Source organism: Haliotis rufescens, unplaced genomic scaffold, assembly GCF_023055435.1.
Source record: "Haliotis rufescens isolate VD_foot unplaced genomic scaffold, xgHalRufe1.0.p SCAF_18, whole genome shotgun sequence".
Classification (NCBI taxonomy): domain Eukaryota; kingdom Metazoa; phylum Mollusca; class Gastropoda; order Lepetellida; family Haliotidae; genus Haliotis; species Haliotis rufescens.
Genome location: NW_025963868.1, coordinates 20,341,842 through 20,360,251, shown reverse-complemented (window position 1 = coordinate 20,360,251; position 18,410 = coordinate 20,341,842). Strand labels below are relative to the sequence as shown.

Below are 18,410 nucleotides of genomic sequence, written 5' to 3'. Positions count from 1 at the left end.
TACTTGTCGTAAGAGGCGACTATGCTTGTCGTAAGAGGCGACTAACAGGATCGGGTGGTCAGGCTCACTGGTTGATGCATTGTATCCCAATTACGTAGATAGATGCTCATGATGTCAATCACTGGGTTATGTAGCCCGGGCATATTAAACCCCTTTATTGTCTCTTTCCTAATTAACACATGTATGCACAAGATATACACAGGGTATACACCTGGTATACACAACTGGTGGTAAGTTATACGGGGGAAGAGAAATATCGATTGGGCAGTATATATATCTTTTCATTCAATCTTCCAGTTTTGACATATATAATGAAATTGGAACAATTAAAATGATGTAACAAAATAGATTCAATATGCTTACTTTCTTCACAGCATCTCACTGACATTAAAAAGACATTTCGAAAATTGATCTTAGGACGTCAAGGGTTGTATCGAACTGCGCCCTGTCTCCAGCCAGTTCACAGACCTTTTTGACAAAAACGTATGGTCCAAGACTGACAGTCGATTAAAATGTCATTTCACACCATGAGGGTGTTAAAACCAATCTCTTTGATACCAGTACACGTTAAATCACATGATTTCCACGTCCATAACGAGGGCTAACCCGTCTCAGTGCCATTGCTCAGTCAACGACCTTCCGTGCCGTAACCGTTGAAGTCTAGCGAGTTACTCAACCAAAATGAGCAAATATTTCATTGTAATTTTCTAGTTGTCACTAGTCGACCGGAAGACAGAACTGTTTTTCAGCGGCAGGGGGCGCTTGCCAATATATTTAGCCAAAAACGTCGGCGACTTTGATATGACGTGGGGCTGTTTGGAAGCAGATGAACTGTGCGAGACTTTCCATACATACACCATACACCCATGTACTACATACACTTTACACCCGTGTCCTACATACACTATACACCTGTGTCCTACATACACTATACACCCAGTCCTACATACACTATACACCCGTGTCCTACATACACTATACACCCCTGTCCTACATACACTATACATCTGTGTCCTACATACACTATACACCTGTGTCCTACATACACTATACACTCTTGTCCTACATACACTATACACCCGTGTCCTACATACACTTTACACCCGTGTCCTACATACACTATACACCCGTGTCCTACATACACTATACACTCTTGTCCTACATACACCATACACCCGTGTCCTACATACACTATACACCCGTGTCCTACATACACTATACACCCGTCTCCTACATACACTATACATCCGTGTCCTACATACACTATAAACCCGTGCCCTACATACACTATACACCTGTGTCCTACATACACTATACACCCGTGTACTTCATACACTATACACCCGTGTCCTACATACACTTTACACCCGTGTCCTACATACACTACACACCCGTGTCCTACATACACTATACACCCGTGTCCTACATACACTATACACTCTTGTCCTACATACACTATACACCCGTGTCCTACATACACTATACACCTGTGTCCTACATACACTATACACCCGTGTCCTACATACACTTTACACGTGTCCTACGTACACTTTATACTTGTGTCGTACATACACTATACACCTGTGTCCTACATACACTATACACCCGTGTCCTACATACACTATACACCCGTATCCTACATACACTTGTGTCCTACATACACTATACACCCGTGTCCTACATACACCATACACCCGTGTCCTACATACACTATACACCCGTGTCCTACATACACTATACATCCGTGTCCTACATACACTATACACCCGTGTCCTACATACACTATACACCCGTGTCCTACATACACTATACACCCGTGTCCTTCATACACTATACACCCGTGTCCTACATACACTATACACCCGTGTCCTACATACACTATACACTTGTGTCCTACATACACTATACACCCGTGTCCTACATACACTATACATCCGTGTCCTACATACACTGTACACCCGTGTCCTTCATACACTATACACCCGTGTCCTACATACACTATACACTTGTGTCCTTCATACACTATACACCCGTGTCCTACATACACTGTACACCCGTGTCCTACATACACTTTACACCCGTGTCCTACATACACTATACACCCCTGTCCTACATACACTATACACTCTTGTCCTACATACACTATACACCTGTGTCATACATAGACCATACACCCGTGTACTACATACACTATACACCTGTGTCCTACATACACTATACACCTGTGTCCTACATACACTATACACCTGTGTCCTACATACACTATACACTCGTGTCCTACATACACTATACACCCGTGTCCTACATACACTATACACCCGTGTCCTACATACACTATACATTTGTGTCCTACATACACTATACACCTGTGTCCTACATACACTATACACTCGTGTCCTACATACACTATACACCTGTGTCCTACATACACTATACACTCGTGTCCTACATACACTATACACTCGTGTCCTACATTCACTATACACCTGTGTCCTACATACACTATACACTCTTGTCCTACATACACTATACACTCGTGTCCTACATACACTATACACCCGTGTCCTACATACACTATACACCTATGTCCTACATACACTATACACCCGTGTCCTACATACACTATACAACCGTGTCCTACATACACTTTACACCCGTGTCCTACATACACTATACACCTGTGTCCTACATACACTATACACCCGTGTCCTACATACACTATACACTTGTGTCCTACATACACTATACACCCGTGTCCTACATACACTATACACCCGTGTCCTACATACACTATACACCCGTGTCCTACATACACTATACACCCGTGTCCTACATACACTATACACCTGTGTCTTACATACACTATACACCCGTGTCCTACATACACTATACACTCGTGTCCTACATACACTATACACCCGTGTCCTACATACACTATACACCCGTGTCCTACATACACTATACACCCGTGTCCTACATACACTATACACTTGTGTCCTACATACACTATACACCCGTGTCCTACATACACTATACACCTGTGTCCTACATACACTATACACCTGTGTCTTACATACACTATACACCCGTGTCCTACATACACTATACACTCGTGTCCTACATACACTATACACCCGTGTCCTACATACACTATACACCCGTGTCCTACATACACTATACACCCGTGTCTTACATACACTATACACCCGTGTCCTACATACACTATACACCCGTGTCCTACATACACTATACACTTGTGTCCTACATACACTATACACCCGTGTCCTACATACACTATACACTCGTGTCCTACATACACTATACACTCGTGTCTTACATACACTATACGCTCTTGTCTTACATACACTATACACCTGTGTACTACGTACACTCTATACTTGTGTCGTACATACACTATACACGTGCCCTACATACACTCTATACTTGTGTCGTACATACACGATACAACTATATCGTTCGTACACTATACACCTGTATCGTTCATACACTGCACACCTGTATCGTTCATACACTGCACACCTGTATCGTTCATACACTGCACACCTGTATCGTTCATACACTGCACACCTGTATCGTTCATACACTGCACAACTGTGAAGCAATACAATGCAGCAATATATGTGGACATTATTATTAATTGACTCATGATTTGGTGGGCGAAATGTCAGAATGGAGCACTGTCGTTGCATTACGATACAATGCAGCGACATACTACGACATGAGTCCAGGTAGTTGTGATGCCGTATGTGGGTACAGGTATCGCCCTGATTAGGTTACTAGGTTTGTCAGCATCGTAGACGTGCTCTCCAACATGGTGAAAGCGTAGAACCTGCATGGGTACAGAAAACCAAAACAAACAGTCATTGAAACTTGTTTCATTATAAGACCTGGGCCCCGTTCCTCAAAGCAATCTTAGCGCTACAATGATCGTAAGCCTATGTTAAAGTATGGGACTTACGATCACCTTAGCACTAAGACCGCCTTGAGGAACGGGGCCCTGGTCTTATCCTTGACCTGTCATACACTTCGTTCACCAAAGCGGCAATTGTCGATGACCTGTTCCTCTTTGGGCTGTCCCCCAACATCGACTTGAATAATGTTCAAAGCGGCGTCAGACCAAACGTACTGACTGTGATGACAAAGCCTTGTGAGATTACTTGTGACGGAGTTTCGACAGCAACGTTCGAGCCAATTTAACCACCTGGGCCATTTACAGAGAAACCAATTTTTCTACCAGCTACGATGGCGCTACATGCGGGTCACGTGATTTCAAAGCATGCACAGTGCCACCTATCGGTAAAATTCACACTTCGTGCGCGTGCTTTAAATTTGAAGGAAAGGTGTTGACATCACACGTGCATGTGGACATGAAAGACACTCGTGCAGTCTGCAGCAGTTCGCAAGCTGCTAGATAGAAATGTGGTTCGCATTGTCGGAATCGTAAGGAGTCACGTGTTCAAAATGAATCACTTGGTATACTACAAACCACGTGACTTTGGAGGAGATTGTAACCATATGCATATTGCATTATATTTAACATAAAAAATAAGTAGCCTGTCTCACAGTCCCATAAACCATATTATTTTCCCATTCACCAAGCCCTTAGTGTATGCTGAAGCCTTAAATGAAGCAAGTCTTGAATTTTAACACCGGGGCTTCTTTGCACTTTCATCTTTACTGTTTAAATATTTGCGTATTTCTATCAAAATTATTTACTTTCAGGGAATAAGCGTAGTCTAAAACACTAGTTACGAGTGATTTGAATGGACTGAATTTTTGATAATTGTGTAATGGAGTATTGGAGGTGAAATACAAGCGCCCAAGGTTGTAAAACATATAAGGCGTAGAACCTCAAACCTCATATATTACCAGTCACCCCCATACCAAATATTTGTAAACGTTAAACGTTTCATAAAAACACATGCCTTTTCCCCATGTCATAAAACAGCCAAACCCCGTTGTCTCGAATTTCCCGTTATATCGAACTCAGAGTTCGGCCCCGACTAGTTCAGATAGTAATAAGGTCGAGTCAGATGAATCAAACTCGGGATAAGTCGAACTTTTTCTCTCGTCCCCAAGGAGTTCGAGACAACAGGTTCAACTGCATATAAATAGGATAACAATGGCGAAATTAATTTCACATAACATATTCGTTAAATGTTGTAAATAAATGGTATCCAAACACTTTTTGATGTTTATCATGCGACGGGAAACACGTTGACAGCGAGACGGATACTACTGATTGGCTCATACCAATGGCTCATGACTGTTCTGATGACTACCGTATGTATCATGCATCACTCGATCCCGTCAGCATGAAAGCATGCATTGCTCTCGACATTTCTGACTTTGTCATTTCAGTATATGCTAATTGTGGCAAAATAAATCTTGAAAAAATATAGAGAGAAGACCGTCATAGAGAACGCGGTTGACAGTGATACTCAAGTCTGACAAGGTGATTGACTCGCTTATGAATATTCAAATGTCTGCCTATCTCATGAATATTCAGTGAGGTACACCGTTGACAGAACTAGGTGTTTCTCCGAGTATTTCATTTTTCTTAAATTGGAATAAGCCCCGTGAAGATCCGGCCTAGAATTAGTCTTCAGCAACCATTACTTGTCGTAAGAGGCGGCTGACGGGATCGAGTGATACATGTCATCGCATCATGACATCAATCACTGGATTGTCTGGTCCAGACTATTATTTATAGACCACCGCCATATAGCTGGAATATTGCTGAGTGCGGCGTTAAACAATAAACAAACATATGGCATGAGCTTATGTCCACACATCTTGCAAATGAATCTATGCAGCCCGCATGATAATGACTCCAATGTCCCACTTGTTAAAGGCCCAAGAACTGGTATATTCCCGGCTAACTGTATATCCAGGTGACCAGCTGTGGTATATTCCCGGCTAACTGTATATCCAGGTGACCAGCTGTGGTGTATTCCCGGCTAACTGTATATCCAGGTGACCAGCTGTGGTATATTCCCGGCTAACTGTATATCCAGGTGACCAGCTGTGGTATATTCCCGGTTAACTGTATATCCAGGTGACCAGCTGTGGTGTATTCCCGGCTAACTGTATATCCAAGTCGCCAACTGTGGTATATTCCCCGATAGATGTATATTCAGGTCTCCAGCTGTGGTATATTCCCGGATAACTGTATATCCAGGTGACCAGCTGTGGTATATCCCCGGATAACTGTATGTCCAGGTAGCTAGCTGTGCATGGTATATTCCCAGTTAACATATATCCAGGTCACCAGCTGTGGTATATCCCCGGATAACTGTATATCCAGGTAGCTAGCTGTGCATGGTATATCCCCAGTTAACATATATCCAGGTCACCAGATGTGGTATATTCCCGGATAACTGTATATCCAGGTAGCTAGCTGTGCATGGTATATTCCCAGTTAACATATATCCAGGTCACCAGCTGTGGTATGTTCCCAAATAACTGTATATCCAGGTAGCTAACTGTGCATGGTATATTCCCAGTTAACATATATCCAGGTCACCAGATGTGGTATATTCCCAAATAACTGTTTATCCAGGTCCCAGATGACTGACTGTATATTCAGAGGTAATACACACACACACACACACACACACACACACACACACACACACACACACACACACACACACACACACACACACATATATATATATAGATATAGCTGAAAGAGCCAGGCGAAGGTTAGATATGTATACTATTGATAACCTAGTGTTACCCACGTAGTTTTACGTTAATAGGTGCTATATCATGTTGGTTTTGTCAACAATTCCCAAATACCCCGATTGTTACAAAAACCACTTCAGCACTGTGCTTCTCGTGGATCTCTACAGTACTGATACAACGGACGTAATCACTGGAACTATAGATATGGTAAGCTAGTTCTCTGTACAACGTCCATGACGTATACGTCTTCCCCGAACTAAAACAATACGACATCTACTCATGGCAGGTTCTTCGGGAGTCGGTGGCCGATGTTTCATTTTAAATGTCCACTATGTCTTGTTATGAAATGTCATCGCAGATTTACTGATGAATTCGTACCCTGGGACAAGCGCGACTAATCACTCCCTCAGTCTGCGATGAATATACAGTGATCAATTCCCACAGGTGTTGTGTTATACTAAGTGATAAACTGTTTCATCAGCATCATTGATGCTTTTTCTTGTTTCGCTAAAAAATAAGGACTAGTGTCTCCACTGATAAACCGCCCGCCACTTCTGAAGGGAGCAATTCTTCAAATGAGAATAATATTGAAAGGGAGAAGTATTTTACACGCGAAAAAGACATTGATAAAATTAGCAAGTTAAAATAAGTGTTCATTTGAGAACGTTTTTTAATCATAAAAACAACAATTGATTGTTTGGTTATCGCGGACTTATTCCGGGGAGATATGAACATAAAAAAGAATTCTGGTTTATTTTTTATAGCTAACTATAAATGACAGAACCAGGTTTTTAAATTCAAATATGTGACGGCAGAAGTGTTTTTTAAAAAAAAAAACCCAAACGAAAACGCTTTTTATTACCTATTTTCGCTACGTAATATTTGTTGTATTCATAATAAAATGCGTAACAAAAACAAATATTACTTACTCATATACAGTGTTTATATGAAGATATTGTGATATTAACTAAAGGTTAACTAACGGATTTATTACCTACTTTCGTTAAATTATTTGGTTTCGTAATAAGGTCATGCGTAACGAGGACAAGTATTACTTACTCATAAACAGTGTTTATATGAAGTTATTGTGATATTAACTAAAGGTTAACTAACAGATTTATTACAAACTTTCGTTAAATTATTTGGTTTCTTAATAACGTCATGCGTAACAAAAACAAGTGTTACTTTCTTATGAAAATTTTTTTGTCTTAAATTATTGTGATATTTACTTATGATTTACTAACAGATTTTCTTTCAGTTCTTTAAAAGAATTTCAAGATGTTCGTAGTGGTGCCAGACGTATTTTCTTTGATTATTGGCTGTTCTCATTTATGTGGCAAACATGTAGCATAAAAGTGCTAAACAACGGTAAAATAAACGATGTGTGTCCCTTCGACGAGACATTGTATTGTTAGCTTGGCATCACTTACAGTGAATCTCCAATTCATAACCATTTAAACGAAATAGTCAAGGATAATTCACACGAATAAAACAATAGTCCCTTTGTGGCCATGATATACATGTTATAAATATTTATACTGAACAACGTCCTGAAATCTATATTTTTTTTAACACACGAAGTTCAAGAATTGGCATCACGTTAAACTACATAATGATAGAACATTCAACCGAAATATCACCCAATGAGTTGTTACATTTTTACACTTATGTTTTTCCTGCAGATTGTGTGAGTGGCGGGTGCTCCAAGTTAGGCAGGGCATTTCTACCCTTTTCGCAAACACCTGGTGTCATTTCTGATTTTCAGTGATATATTCAAATAATGTTCATCACTATTGTGTCTTTTACGCCGAAAGCAATCGATTTCCGCAGCTAATCAAAACTGTGATTTTGTATCAAGATTAGATATTTTTTTCAGCTACGGCTATAGCTACAAAACGAGATATTGTTTTACTTAAAACTTTGATCCTGAATATAAAATGGATGGTCCCTAACGGGATCGGGTGGTCAAACGCTCGCTGTCATTGTATCCCAAACAAACAAACAAACAAACAAACGTCTGTAATTCCCCCACTTGCATCAATATACCATCAACTGTAATTGAGCAGCACTTGGCCGCAAGGTGACAGTGCTATTACTATATGACATGACAAAACGACACCGTACACAGTAAAAATATAAGAAGCATGTATTAATATACGTAATAATGTATATAAAAAGTTTCTCTCTTTTAAACAATGAACGGGAAGCTCTGGAAATCTACAAAAGTATCTAAATCGGATACACTCGCTCGGCAGCTGATGTTGGAGTCCTACATCATGTACCACAGGTCATTGACCTACAATTCAAACGTACACGAACCTGGCAACAACTGTGCATAATGGACAGTTTCAACATGAACCCACTCTAATAAAACAAATCTGGCATGTTGATAGACTATTCAGTATTGTGAATGTTCGTCGCAGATATCCCGTCTGTAAGGCCTATCATTCACATCGGACACGTGCGATTCAAAAGTTTAAATGTGAAACGCACTCCCCTGACGTCGCGAAGCAGAAACTATGTCGACGTCCGAAGAGCCATTTGCCTGAACGAGTTGGCCTGCTCGCCGAGTGCATTTCTGTTGTGCCGAACTGGGTTGCCTCCCTTGACGGCTCTCGCGGGTAACAACACTATGGTCGTGCATTACTTTCGTCAATAACGTCATTGACGTCAATATCTAGCGAGACGTTAAAACAACGTTTTGGTTGAAGCTTGGGCTTGTGTAAGACACATTATTATCGATGATGTATGATGCTGATACCAGACACAGAGATATACAATTCAGAGAGATGGTTTACATTGGTGTGTTTGTTTGTTTGTTGTTTAACGCCGCACTCAGCCATATTCCAGCAATATGATGGTGGTCTGTAAATAATCGAGTCTGGTCCAGACAATCCAGTGATTGATATGATCATGATATATTGAGCATCGATCTACGCAATTGGGATACGATGACATGCAGCAACCAAGTCAGCGTGCCTGACCACCCGATTCCGCTGGTCGCCTCTTACGACAGGCATGGGTTAATGAAGAATTATTCTAACCCAGATCTTCACGGGTAATATTGGTGTGTACGTATTGATATATAATGTTGACTGTTTTCAGACGATGATATTGAATTATATCCGATGTTACGATAAACATTTAGTAACATGTGACGTGATGCTATCTAATGTTGAGTGCTACGAGACGTGATGCTGTATAATGTGTGTGATATGAGACGTTATGCTATATATCGTTGAGTGATATGAGACGTGATGCTATCTAATGTTGAGTGCTACGAGACGTGATGCTGTATAATGTGTGTGATATGAGACGTTATGCTATATATCGTTGAGTGATATGAGACGTGATGCTGTATAATGGTGAGTGACATGAGACGTGATGCTATATAATAGTGAGTGACATGAGACGTGATGCTATATAAAAGTGACTGATATGAGACGTGATGCTATATAATAGTGAGTGATATGAGACGTGATGCTATATAATAGTAAGTGACATGAGACGTGATGCTATATAATAGTGAGTGATATGAGACGTGATGCTATATAATAGTGAGTGACATGAGACGTGATGCTATATAATAGTGAGTGATATGAGACGTGATGCTATATAATAGTGAGTGACATGAGACGTGATGTTATATAATAGTGAGTGACATGAGACGTGATGTTATATAATAGTGAGTGACATGGGACGTGATGTTATATAATAGTGAGTGACATGAGACGTGATGCTATATAATAGTGAGTGACATGAGACGTGATGCTATATAATAGTGAGTGACATGAGACGTGATGTCATATAATAGTGAGTGACATGAGACGTGATGCTATATAATGGTGAGTGACATGAGACGTGATGCTATATAATAGTGAGTGACATGAGACGTGATGCTATATAATAGTGAGTGATATGAGACGTGATGCTATATAATAGTGAGTGACATGAGACGTGATGTTATATAATAGTGAGTGACATGAGACGTGATGTTATATAATAGTGAGTGACATGAGACGTGATGTTTTATAATAGTGAGTGACATGAGACGTGATGTTATATAATAGTGAGTGACATGAGACGTGATGCTATATAATAGTGAGTGATATGAGACGTGATGCTATATAATAGTAAGTGACATGAGACGTGATGCTATATAATAGTGAGTGACATGATACGTGATGTTATATAATAATGAGTGACATGAGACGTGATGTTATATAATAGTGAGTGATATGAGACGTGATGCTATATAATAGTGAGTGACAAGAGACGTGATGCTATATAATAGTGATTGATAAGAGACGTGATGCTGTATAATAGTGAGTGATATTGAGCATGACGATGAACTTGTTGTTATCCTGCCTGACGTTCGGCATAAGCGGGTTGAAACAGGGACAAGTCGGCCTCATCAACACTCAGGGTACTTCCTCTTTAAGTTTGTTATCTCCCAACCCATGTTATAGTCGCTATTTTCCACCCAGTTTCGTATTACATAAATATTCACAGACATTAACACAACTATTAATATATTTTTTATGGAGAAGCGGATCGACCAGAAATTGCTGGTAGCTGGACTAGTCACGTGACGCTCTCAGCAAACATGGCGTCGATAGGGAACGTTAGAATGGATGACGTCATAGTCACGATGTAAAAATGAAATCTGGATAAAGCTCACTGCTATACACTTCAAAACGTCAGTGGGAAAGTATGTCCTATGCTAAACTCCAGCGTATGCCACACATCATTATTGAACACCTCTGTTACTGACATCAAGAAAGGTGTATAATGCTGTTACGAACGACAAGAAATATGTGTATTGCTGTTGTGGACAAGAAAGGTGTATATTACTGTTACAGACGGCAGGAAAGGTGTATATTGCGTTATTGGACGGCAAGAAAGGTGTATATTGCTGCTACAGACGGCAAGAAAGGTGTATATAACTTTGACGAACAGACAAGAAAGGTGTATATTGCTGTTTCGAACGTCAAGAAATGTGTATATTATTGTTATGGACGGCAAGAAAGGTTTATACTGCTGTTACGGACGGCAAGAAAGGTTTATATTGCTGTTACGGACGGCAAGAAAGGTGTATATTGCTTTGTCGAACAGGCAAGAAAGGTGTATATAGCTGTTACGAACGTCAAGAAATGTGTATATTACTGTTACTGACGACAAGAAAGGTGTATACTGCTGTAACGGACGTCAAGAAAGGTGTATATAGCTGTTACGGACGGCAAGAAATGTGTATATTCCTGTTACGGACGGCAAGAAAGGTTTATACTGCTGTTACGGACAGCAAGAAAGGTGTATATTGCTGTTATGGACAAGAAAGGTGTATATTGCTGTCACGAACGTCAAGAAATGTATATATTATTGTTATGGACGGCAAGAGAGGTTTTGCCTGCTGTTACGGACAGCAAGAAAGGTGTATATTGCTGTTATGGACAAGAAAGGTGTATATTGCTGTTACGAAATGTGTATAATATTGTTTTGGACGGCAAGAGAGGTTTATACTGCTGTTACGGACGGCAAGAAAGGTTTATATTGCTGTTACGGACGGCAAGAAAGTGTATATTGCTTTGTCGAACAGGCAAGAAAGGTGTATATAGCTGTTACGAACGTCAAGAAATGTGTATATTATTGTTATGGACGGCAAGAGAGGTTTATACTGCTGTTACGGACGGCAAGAAAGGTTTATATTGCTGTTATGGACAAGAAAGGTGTATATTGCTATTATGGACAAGAAAGGTGTATATTGCTGTTACGAACGTCAAGAAATGTGTATATTATTGTTATGGAAGGCAAGAGAGGTTTATACTGCTGTTACGGACGTCAAGAAAGGTTTATATTACTGTTACGGACGGCAAGAAAGTGTATATTGCTTTTACGGACGGCAAGAAAGGTGTATATTGCTGTTACGAACGTCAAGAAATGTGTATATTACTGTTACGGACGGCAAGAAAGGTTTATACTGCTGATACGGACAGCAAGAAAGGTTTATATTGCTGTTACGAACGTCAAGAAATGTGTATATTATTGTCATGGACGGCAAGAGAGGTTTATACTGCTGTTACGGACGGCAAGAAAGGTTTATATTACTGTTACGGACGGCAAGAAAGTGTATATTGCTTTGTCGAACAGGCAAGAAAGGTGTATATTGCTGTTACGAACGTCAAGAAATGTGTCTATTACTGTTACGGACGGCAAGAGAGGTGTATATTGCTGTAATGGACAAGAAAGGTGTTTAAAAGGTTTTACGAACAGGCAAGAAAGGTGTATATTGCTGTTACGGACGGCAAGAAAGGTGTATATTGCTGTTATTGACAAGGAAGGTGTATATTTCTGTTACGAACGACAAGGAAGGTGTATATTTCTGTTACGAACGACAAGGAAGGTGTATATTGCTGTTACACTCACTCATATGCTCCCTCTCCTTCTCACACCCACACACCCTGTTTCACTCACTCAGTTCGAAACACAAAATGAAGCTTCAGTCTTGCATTATCATGGTGCTAATGTACAGCATTTCGCTTCACTATTCTTACCTTGCGCAAGGCTGGAGGACGCGTCGCTCGAACCAACATCGTCACTCTGAAACAAACACAACCATCGTTATTTACCTACAAAACAACAGCTGGACAACGCGTATAGAGACGCGCAACAAAGTAGAAACGTCGATTGATCAATTCAAAGACCTGACTATTTAAGAAGTTCTTGACTCAATATGATACGCTTAATAAACATAAGTTTCAGGGACTTGAAACAGACCACATCATCACTTTGGTCTTGTGAGGTCTCCATTCACATGCATCCCATAAATGCTGCTTTTCATATCACTCAATTTAAATTTCATATATTGCGTCAAGTATGACCTTATGTTCCAAGTTTATATTTATGCTATCCATATGATTGTTAAATTAAGCCTCATATCATATCTATATTTACCGTAAGTCATACCCGTACCCAATAAGTCATACTTGTTCATTCACATAATTTGGTCTTATATTACACAGGTAATGACATATTTTGCAAATGGGGCCAATGGGAATCAGCGGTTAGAAATTGTGACACAGCTAAAATATTGCTATTGCTTAATGCGGCGTAAAGCAACATTTACTCTCGTATTTATATTAGATATTGCATAACATATTTCCATGAGACATATCATATATTACATTATTCACATTTCATATAACTGGGTACAATGTGTGAAGCCCATTTCTGGTGTCCCCCGCCGTGATATTGCTGGAATATTGCTAAAAGCGGCGTAAAACCATACTCACTCACTCACTCACTCATATAACATGTATAGATAGATATTCCCCAATTCATGTATGAATATATAACATGTCAATATTTATTCTTCGAATCAGGTGATAATATCTTCGATATAATGTCCATATTTTCGGCGATTAATACAAGTATATTCTTTGAGTCATCGTCCGTATTATTTGAAGTACCAAATAACTCACTTTTGTGCATTTCACCAGTTTTTTTCCGAATAAGGATTTATTGAATCCCGACCACACTGTGTATTCTCGTAATACATGTGAATATGATGACGGTTATATTTTTCTCTATGTATCATGATATCCACCTAACAATGTACATACATTCCAAGAATAAGATTGATATATCCCATGCACCACATGCATTTCACGAAATGTTAATGGTCCACAAATACCACGATTCAAGCCCACATATTCTTTCAATGAATACCTGTATTAGCCATCATATAAAAACAATTAAAACACATCTGTGACTCTCTCTATTGTTTGAACGCTACATAATTTTTCAGGAATGGAGACTTGTTTGTCAACAATACATTTGTTGAATCAAGATTGAAATTGATTTCCACTTGGAATATACGGAACTATTTTTTACTTTTATTGACAAGTGAATAATTCAATTATTTTTCCGAAAACATGTGCCGCCAGCGAGGTTCGAACCCGCATCGTTTCATTTGAGGACGTGTAATTGTCAACCTCAGCTACGGCGGCACATGAAGTTATAGTGTGAAATGTGAAATTAACCATTAAATGTTGTCATAATTTTTCCTAATCCTTAAAAGCCAGTATATATTCTGTGTTAGTGAAAGATACCTACACCAATGTTCATAGCTATAGCAATTAGATAAACCTTGGACGAGAAAAATCAAATCAGGTAATATATATATATATATATATATATATATATATATATATATATATATATATATATTTGTTTGTTTGTTTGTTCGGGGCTCTATATTTCCTGTTATTCCCGTCAGCATGTATTGATGTGCAATACTAGTTCAGGTCACAACGAAATTATGAAGTGCCGTGTACCAAGCATTGTAAATATCAGCTCGCGACGGGGCTTGGTGCACGTGCAACAGCGGCAGAGAACGCATTCCTCGTGCATCACGCAAGGGCGACTCACGCAGTAAAAATACAGCCAACAATGAGTTCTGGTTTATTTTTCAAATATTTTCCACAACAGAATATTTTGTCAAAGTGTAAAGTAGGGAAAAGTTTTAAGTAGGGGAATATCCTCGTAACTCTCCATTCCTTAAAAACTCTGCTCCATTATTTTTAAGAAATGGAGAGTTACTCGGACATTCCCCTCTACAAAAGTTACTGTAATAAACGTTGAATGACACTCCAACATGCACATAATAATTAATATGTGTAATGATAAATAATAAATAAAAGCGACACAAATTATATCCATATTCTGAAGAAATCTCTTCTAAAAGATGAGTCCACTGTTCGAATCCTGACTATATTAAACCCTGCTAAAACAACATGCACAAGCTGCACGTTGTACATACGCCAAAAAAACCAAGGAAATATGTTTTTCGTATATGTGTTTGATCGGAATTGTAAATCAACTCTCCTTTTTGCAGAAAGTTCTTAGGATTTTAATGCTTTTATTTAATATAACACTGAGCAACATTGATCTCACCTTGCGTTTCTATATGGAGACGCTTTTCAGAAGACTTTACATTGCATTAAACTGAGGCGTATTCTCATTTGTTGTATATTGTGGTGAATGTCACAGATCTCATTATGCACGATACAACGATCTTGTTTTAATGTTAATGTTTTTGTTAAACGCCTCTTCATTAACAAATCGGAATAATAAAGCTTCAAGATGAAGCCGACAGCTCATGATACAGGGAGCGGATGATACCTTATATAGAAAAAAATGACATTGTTTACGCCCGATGGAATCTGTTATTCTCTGTCGTTGGCGTTATATAATTACATATGCCAGACAGAAAAGTAGGCGGATTCACTTAAATCCCAGTATCTTATACAGTATAGTAATGTACGTGCTGTCCAGGACTGGTAATATATTAAACAAAAACAAAAGTCATCAATATATGCTCCGTCTCCACTACAGAAGAACATCCCCAAAGGTATTCATGATCCCTAACTTGTTTCGTTCAGTTTATAATTCAACTGTAAGCTGCTACTGTTATTGTGTATGCCAGATTGGAATACGTCAACATTCTTTCCATATTCACGAGGAAGCTCTGCCCAAAACAGAGTTTATGAATCACTATCAAATACTATAATACCAGGAGTCCGCGAAAAGGTGAGCGCATTCTTCCCCACCCGTGGCACCCGTCACAAACACATACAAAGGAAAGTCAATTATTAAAGGCATGCGGAAATGATCAACGTCATAACCACGAATACCCAGTTCATAAGAATCCCATGTTTCTGCAGATGGTCGCAAGTACTGCACCACATGATATGATTCAAAGAAACGGGGAGCAATTGAAAGTGCTGTCAAATGCGTATTGCCATTGAACATTTACAAAACATGTCTTCACTTAATCGACTTTGGTTTCTGTATTTACATGAGTTTGTCACTTTAGAAACAAACACAACACAGTATATGAAAATGAATATAGGATACGATTTAAAAATGCTGATTCGTAATGAAATATTATTCAGGTTTATATTTCACTGGTCATAAAATGTAAATTGTCCCATCATGACGGCGCAGTTACGGAAGTTACGTATATCATACCATTCAACGTGACAGATATACATTCAACAGATATACATGTATCTGTAAATGTGCGTTTATCGATTGGTATGTCGTGATACTATTGACTCAAGGCGATTCCCGTTAATGTGGTCAAACGATCAACCGTTTGTCTTTACACGTCAGAGTTAATAAACACATAGAGAAGTATTGAGCCATCATATGTGTATGTGTTGCTTCATGCAGGAAGTGATGACCCTATATTGCCAGCATTAATTTGCCACTGTAACAAACGGCAAAAAGTTATTTATCTTGCAGATTGGATTGAGATACGAATCATCAACTATTTAGGCAAAACATATTTACCTCTCATCGTTTAATAAGTGAACCCTATAAATATATTGATTTGAGGACACGTAATTTTCTAAGTTAAGACTTCCATTTCCTTATACACAAATATGGCTAACAAGTGGAATTAAAAAAAATGAACAATAATTATATCACAAAGAGAAGACAACAGTTAAAGTTAAAGCCAGGCCTATCTGACCTTTTGTAATGTTTTACTCACATATTTTACATAGTTTTATACATTTGCCTCTTTGTATAATGCAATACATGCCTTCAGACATTAGGTTTATATATTCTGTACATATGCCAGGAAGTCATATCATTTTGAACATATTTGGCATTATTTTAAACGGATGGTCTTCGACATACCCGAGACTGTGATTAAAAAACCCGAGATTGTTTAAGGGATTTAAATGTACAGTGATGCTGTGAATCTAATACAGCATGGCTTGGGATTGTTACACACAGCTCCAATCTGTGCAGTGAGTGTAGCACTACTATAGGTCACATGTACACAACACTCATCTGTGCAGTGAGTGTAGCACTACTATAAGTCACATCTACACAGCTCCCATCTGTGCAGTGAGTGTAGCACTACTATAGGTCACATCTACACAACACCCATCTGTGCAGTGAGTGTAGCACTACAAAAGGTCACATCTACACAACACTCATCTGTGCAGTGAGTATAGTACTACTATAGTTCACATCTCCACAACACCAATCTGTGCAGTGGGTGTAGCACTACTATAGGTCACATCTACACGACACTCATCTGTACAGAGAGTGTAGTACTACTATAGGTCACATCTACACAACACCCATCTGTACAGTGAGTGTAGTACTACTATAGATCACATCTCCACAAAACAATCTGTGCAGTGGGTGTTGCACTACTATAGGTCACATCTACCCAACACTCATCTGTGCAGTGAGTGTAGTACTACTATAAGTCACATCTCCACAACACTCATCTGTGCAGTGAGTGTAGTACTACTATAAGTCACATCTCCACAACACTCATCTGTGCAGTGAGTGTAGTGCTCCTGTGGGAAACATCTACACAACACTCATCTGTGCAGTGAGTGTAGTACTACTATAAGTCACATCTACACAACACTCATCTGTGCAGTGAGTGTAGTACTACTATAAGTCACATCTCCACAACACTCGTCTGTGCAGTGTGTGTAGTGCTCCTGTGGGAAACATCTACACAACACTCATCTGTGCAGTGAGTGCAGTACTACTTTAGGTCACATCTCCACAACACCAATCTGTGCAGTTGGTGTAGTACTACTATAGGTCACATCTATACAACACTCATCTGTGCAGTGAGTGTAACACTACTATAAGTCACATCTATA

General features: G+C 39.3%; 2 protein-coding genes across 7 annotated transcripts in view; one reads left to right on the top strand and one right to left on the bottom strand.

Annotated features, from left to right (window-relative positions):
- LOC124148000 overlaps nucleotides 1–18,410 on the top strand; it is a 261,572-nt gene that overhangs the window by 12,002 nt on the left and 231,160 nt on the right. The gene's annotated exons all lie outside the window — the stretch shown is intronic.
- LOC124147998 overlaps nucleotides 1–18,410 on the bottom strand; it is a 434,301-nt gene that overhangs the window by 283,718 nt on the left and 132,173 nt on the right. For all 5 annotated transcript variants that reach the window (XM_048398395.1, XM_048398387.1, XM_048398385.1 and 2 more), the window contains one exon: nucleotides 13,263–13,308. The gene's annotated coding sequence lies outside the window, so the exon portion shown is untranslated. The remainder of the gene's footprint in view (nucleotides 1–13,262; nucleotides 13,309–18,410) is intronic.